The sequence below is a fragment of the Aphelocoma coerulescens genome (assembly GCF_041296385.1).
Source record: "Aphelocoma coerulescens isolate FSJ_1873_10779 chromosome Z unlocalized genomic scaffold, UR_Acoe_1.0 ChrZ, whole genome shotgun sequence".
Taxonomy (NCBI): domain Eukaryota; kingdom Metazoa; phylum Chordata; class Aves; order Passeriformes; family Corvidae; genus Aphelocoma; species Aphelocoma coerulescens.
In genome coordinates, this window is record NW_027184085.1 from 37,400,290 (window position 1) to 37,406,869 (window position 6,580).

The window sequence follows — 6,580 nt, forward strand, 5'->3', positions numbered from 1 at the left end:
CAGACTCTTTTCAGGGGTGCCCAGCCACAGGATGAGGAGCAGTGGCCATAAACTAAAACACAGGAAGTTCCACTTAAACATAGGGAAGAACTTTTACACTGAGGGTATCAGAGCAGTGGAACAGGCTGCCCAAGAAGGTCATGGACTCTCCCTCTCTGGAGACATTCAAAACCCAGCTGGACATGTTCCTGTGTAACCTGCTCTAGCTGACTGTGCCTTGGCAGAGGAATTGGACTGGATGATCTCCAGAGGTCTCTTCCAACCATAACAATTCTGTTACTCTGTGTGATTTTAGATTTTAGTCCTGTTTTTCTCTGTGTGCTTTAACCACTTAGTTGATGTGGTTAAAAATGGTATTTATTTAAGTGGTACACTGTTATTGATGCTAAGGTAGTACTAGTAAGTAGTAGAGCAAACCTTGTCAACAGCCTTTATCATGCTTTCACTGTGACAGGATCCAAGGGAATGGCCTGAAGTTGTGTCAGGGAGGTTTAGGCTAGATATTAGGAAAAGGTTTTTTAGCCAGAGGCTGGTCTGGCACTGGAGCAGGCTCCCCAGGGAAGTGGTCACAGCAGTTTTTGTGGTGACTCACACCTGCTTTTGCTGATGCCTTTGCTGGTTATTTTGTTGGGCGACATAAACCCAGTTGCAACAGCCCCTCCCGTGCTGTGCCACGACCTTCCACCCCCACAGGCAGCAAAGTCCCACTGACACAAGCCACGGGAAAGCTTAATATTTATTGTCAGATGCAAGGGACGTGTGCTTTGGATTTCCAGTAAATCCATGAGGAGGGTCACCAGGACTTTCCCAACTAGGATCTGGGAATGCAGGTGCCAGCCATGCAACTGTGGTTTGCCGGAGCTCCAGTCCATAAGACATGAGGTGTTACAGAGGCCTATAGTGCGATGCAGGGGTTTGGTGTTGGAAGATGCAAGAAAATTAACTTGGCCCAGTTTGTGAACCTACATCAATGAAATAATTCAGTACCTGTTGCTTTTAAGTTACTTGGCACTGGCTAAAGAGTAATAAATACGAGACATATACTACTTAAAAAGTATTGCTAAGGAAGCATTCCATCGCTGGAAATCACGTCTTCCTCAAACTTGGACCAAGAAAAGCTCAATCAGAAATTAAATTTGCATTACCAGATTAGGCATTCTCCCTAAATATTCTTGCCTCTCAAGAATGTCTCAAGATGTCTGTTCCTGTTTTGGTGGAAAATACATATGTGGCTTTGAACTGCAGAATCAAATGTCCTTTTTTGCTTAGATGAGAATGGAGTTTTCCCACAGTAGTCTGAATCACGAGATGATTTGCTGGGTTGGTCTGCTCTTGGGGTAACCTCTCAGAAGCCCTTTGAACATTGGTTCATCTAGTACTAAAAAAAGTGTAGTACAGCATGGTAGGCTCCAAAACTCTTAACATTTTTACTAAAGGAATTTAAGACCTGCTAAGAGACCTTAATTAGAAATACCAAAGATTGGCTGAAGGGAATTCCAGGTTTTGCCTGTTCTAGAGTTTTTGCTTGTTGCAGATAAGAATTATTCCAGGCATATTCAAGTACTAAGCCTTTCTTTGGTCACACATGCTCCTTTTGCCCATTAGTTGTGACTCTACAAGGCGTTGAATTCTGCTGCAGCAGAACACTTGGACACATGCCAGTGGCAATTATCTTGTTGACTGGGAGAGTGAGGTACATCATACAGTAACATTCTGCACTGCAATCAAGCAGTGATTTCAAGCAGAAATTAGATCAAAGAGCAAGGAGATATTCCTCATCCCAGACTGTTCATAGTTTATAGATATAACTCATGCTGACTGTATCATTACTGAGTAGACTTTGTACCAGAGTAGAATAACTTTGACCTGGTTATAGCTAGCAGAAGTTTACAAGTTAGAGGAATAATAATTTGTTTTATTTACTGAAGTATATTTCTTTTAAGTGGCAAGGATACTAAAAATTTATAGAAAATAACTTGGAAGTTATTGTAAGTTCTTAACTAAGCAAAGATGCAACTTTAGCAAAGAATGTTTTTATCTTCATGTTAATTTTGGTGCAGATGACAGGAATATGGGATCTCATTTGCCAGAACTGAAAGGGTCCAGATAGAAGATACCCTAAACCAGAAAAACATGCACATGGGTTCTCAGTCAGATAGTTGAGAACAGAGCTTATAAACAGTGCATGGAAAATTAAAACGATACAGCAAAGAATTTTGAGTTCTTAATCCTCTTAGGCTGATGGATTTTAAAAAACACTTCTTTCTTTCCCCTTGCTTTTCCTTTTCTTTCCCACTTTCTTCCACCTGTGCTTTTATTTCCCCTTTCTAAAACTACCTGTGCAACTTGTCTTCCTTAATTACTGATATTAAAGAACAGAATTCAGCATGTTTATTAGAGAGACCAGCTTAATTTTTATGCCACTTCATTTTCCTCCCCCTGGTTATTGGTGTTTACAGCAGAAGTTCAGCTTAATTCCCAACTTTGACTAGACAGCTTCAATTTGGTATTTTTTCCATAGTTAGTTGATGTAACCAATGCAAAGCCGTCTACATTGAAAATGAACATGCAGTGACCAGACAGTATTTTGAATCAAAGTGAAAGTAGTGGCTCACATCAAGTTGAATCAAATTAAGAATATTAGCAAAAGGTTTTGAACCAGTTTGGCTGAACTCTATTCAATGTTTTACCTGATATGAGTGACACAATCTTGGATTTAGACAAGGCCTCAGGTGGTCTAATGACAGTAAAACTTACATACAGTATCTCCAAAGTTCTGCTGTAAATGACACATAACACTCCTTGTATTTCTGAATATTCAAACCAAATCACAATACAAACACCTGTGATTTATGAAAGGGAAAAGTTATGGGGAGAAATAAGATCGAATTAGGTTGTGAGCTGTAAAACCTGCCTGCAGAGGAGCACATGGCGGCACACAGAGGCTTGTCTCCACCAGACCCTGGGGGGAGGAGGTGTCATGCGGCAGACCCATACGGAGAGGTCGAGTGAACAGCGAGTGATCATCCCATAGAAGGAAGTGTGTTGCTCATGTGGCAACACAGGATAGGTCACGTAGTGAGAATTGCCATACAAGGAAATACTGTGCCTTAGAAAAGTGTATAAAACCAGCTCACTCCTTTGAATAAACGACTCAGATTCCCTGCCCGTCTGGGTCCGTGCCTCAGTCGCCGACAAATGGTGCCCCATGTGTGAAATTTATTATATGCCTATCTATGTGTCCATCAGTGAGCCTCATGGGACTTGAAGTGCTGCTGCAAGAAGCAGGAACGCTGGCCAGCAATAATCCCTACAAATTGTAGGTGAGCCATGAGGGATGTAGGGGATGGAGTATCCCAGGAACAGAACGTCCCAGAGACGTTAAAACAGATTTTAAAGAAACGTGGCAGGAAAGTTGAGTCTACAGATTTGAACAGACTCTTCTTCTGGGCAAAAGACTGTGACTAAACTTTAGATAGTACCAATATTTTTGATCCTCGGACACGGGACACTTTAGATGCGTTGTGGGACCGAGCTACAGATAGCCACACAGCACTGAGAGAGCTTTTGTGTCCCTGGAGGGCTGTGTGCAAGGCGCTTGGGGCACATGTGGCACCCAGAGACCAGACAAAGAAAGCCGCTTGTGCTACCGCAGCAGCTGTGCCGAGCCCTTCTGTGCTGCCAGCGAGCGACCATAAGTCTGTCGGGGCTGTGGGAGAAGAACCAGAAAATGGGCCCTCATCCCTGAAGTAAAGAAATTCAGCCAAATTAAATTTAATAAAGCAATAGATTTTATTCCGCGACCGAAAGATCGGTCACACAGAAAGCCACGATCGAGAAAAGCAGCTCCGAGCCCGGGGTCGGAGCTGGGTGAACACGCATAGATCTGATCTCTATCGCACCAGACCTCCCAAGTTTCACAACTGCTGCTTTGGCTGGTCCCTTCTTATACAGTTTTTGGGCAGAGTCCGAATTAATTCTATTCTTCTGGTAATTTTAGCATATTCCTAAATTTTTTTGTCCCGGAGTTGGGCTGCACAAAGCCTTTCCTGGGTCTGATGAATTGTCCATCCTGGGTGATGAGTGGGCCATTTCTGGTGATGGAAGGGCCATCTCTTGATGATGAATGGGCCATCTCTGGTTCCTGGAACAGTAATTTTTAGTTCCCGTAATGTCCTATTCCTTATCAGATGAGATGTAGATATCAGAAGGTGGTAATCAAGTCGTCATGGTGCAAATGTCCCGGTGATAAGATCCAACCCCACCTAGGTGGAATCCTCACTTATTGTGAGAGAACTTCTTTTAGTGTTGTGAAATTTTTCTCTCAGCCAGGCTGGTGGAGGGATTTTGAAACTCTGTCTCTACATGGTCTGATTACATTCCAGTTCTATACATAATAGCACGAATTACATACTTTATTTATAACATCCCCCAACCCATTTGTACTCAGTACTGTAGAAAAGCTTGCGCCACCCCCCGCCATGCGGCATCACCTGGAGATGGGTCGCAGCGAGTGGCTGGAGCCAGGGGGTCCTGTCCTGGCAGAGTGTTCCCTCTCCGTTTGCTCTCTGTGAGAGTGCAGCAGTGGCAGCAGACACGGCGGGGGGAGAGCGTGCAGGGTCACAGAGGCTCAGTGTGTAGCGGTGCCAGCGGCCGTGAGGGCAAGCACATGGTGGAACCAGAAAGTGGCAGCGAGCACATGGTGGTGAGCGCACGGCAGCGAGCAAGCACATGGCAGAGCCTCGCCGCGGCCGTGCCCGGCGGCTGCCCCCACACCGCGGGCAGGTGGGATCAGTGACACTGGGAGCTGGCGGGGCCACAGCTCCACTCATCTCATGGCGAGGGCCACGAGTGGCTCTCTGTATCTGAGAAGTGAGGAGATGGGCTGCCAGACTTGCGTGGCTGCACGGCTGCCCAACCCACGTGGCTGCCAGACCCCTGCGCCACCACCGCCAGGCTCCTGTTCCCTGCAGACCCTCGGGAGCTGATACTGTGCTGAAGAAAAGGACTGAGTGGACCAATGGCCCCTTCCTTGGGGGAGGGGGGCTACAGCATTTGCACCAGCTTGTGCAGAAGTGGCTGCGGACTAAGTATATTGATCCTGCAGCTAGTTCGTAGAACTCTTCTGTTTTCATTATTCAAAATGTTGCCACAGTCCTGGATCCTATCTCAAAGATTGCTTTTTTACCATATCACCTTGTAACCCCCCTGCATTATTTCGATTTCTTTTTGTGATAAATAATTATCATAATTTGTAAGCTATTTTTTAAAGCAGAAATTAACTGATATGTTTTTTCGAAATACTCTTTTCTGTGAAATGGTAAAGTATTTAAGCAGTTGAAGATAATTACCTTGCTTATTTTTACTCGATGTGCACTTGTTCTATTAGAGGTATCATTTTACTGTTCATAGTAAGAAAACTGCATGTTATGTTACACATTTTTTTAATTTGGTAAGTTAAAAAATATTCGTGTTACGTATTGTTAGAACAGAAAAGGGAGGGTGCAGGGATGGGGTGTGCTCCCCACGGAAGACTGCAAAGAAGTTTATATGTTCTTAATTTTTCAATTGCATTCAGAATGATCACAAGCTCACTTGGAAAAAGCTGAAGTACTTACTAGGAATCTTGAAAGTGGAAAATGGGAAGGCCCCTTTCCATTGATAACCTGGGGGCACAAATATGCTTGTGTTTCCACAGATTCCAGTCCAAGATGGGTACCTGCAAGAGTGGTCTGACCAGCCTTATATACTTCAGCTCCATAATCAGCTTGTGGGGAAGATAAACTCCTCTGAAGTCATGTGCCTAACTAATATTAATAAAGTTTTTAGGCAATTTTGTAAGTATTATAGAGAAACCCTCTTAGTCAAGGCTTGAGGCCCTGGCCAAGCCCTAGCCCTGGCTGACTGCGGGTATATGTTTCTGCCCTCAAAGTGTAATAAAGTCATTTTGACTTGCTAATTTGATCTTAGAAAACTGGACCCTCTTTCAAAGTAAACTTGGAAGTCTTGCCTAGGAAAGGCTCTCTAAGTAACGCACTGCGGGGTGGGTTCGTGAAGGGTAGCTGCATTTGCCGAAACGTCCCTGGCAAAGGAAACATTTTGGTGGGTGCAGTACTGCACTCCAGCAAGCTTACTCCTTTCACCCGTGTGGCTGTTGGCGCAGACTCTCACCACACACTCAAGCTGGATTGCTCAGCGTTACCAGAGGCAAAGAGTCAGGAGGGCTCTCCCGTATGGTATTCCACAGAGACGGTTTACTGCATCCTTCCATGAAGGGAGACCAGAGCCAAAGGAGAGCGAGCCATGCAGAGTTTTTATACTGGAGTGGAGGGAGCATCAGGACCAATGATCTGAGGGCATGGGGGCGGTACAGAGGCAGGCCTAGGGAGAGGGAGCCAATGGGGAAGCTCTGGGGGCTTGAAGCAAGCCATTGAGACAGACCAAGTCTGCATTGCACCACAAGCCCGATGGGAGAGGCTTTTCCTTTCTCACCATGAGGTCACGGGGTGTTCTTAAACCTTGGAATCGGTCCAGCAGCAGGCCTCTGCTATTTCAGAGCTCCTTGGCCCCTCAGCCAACA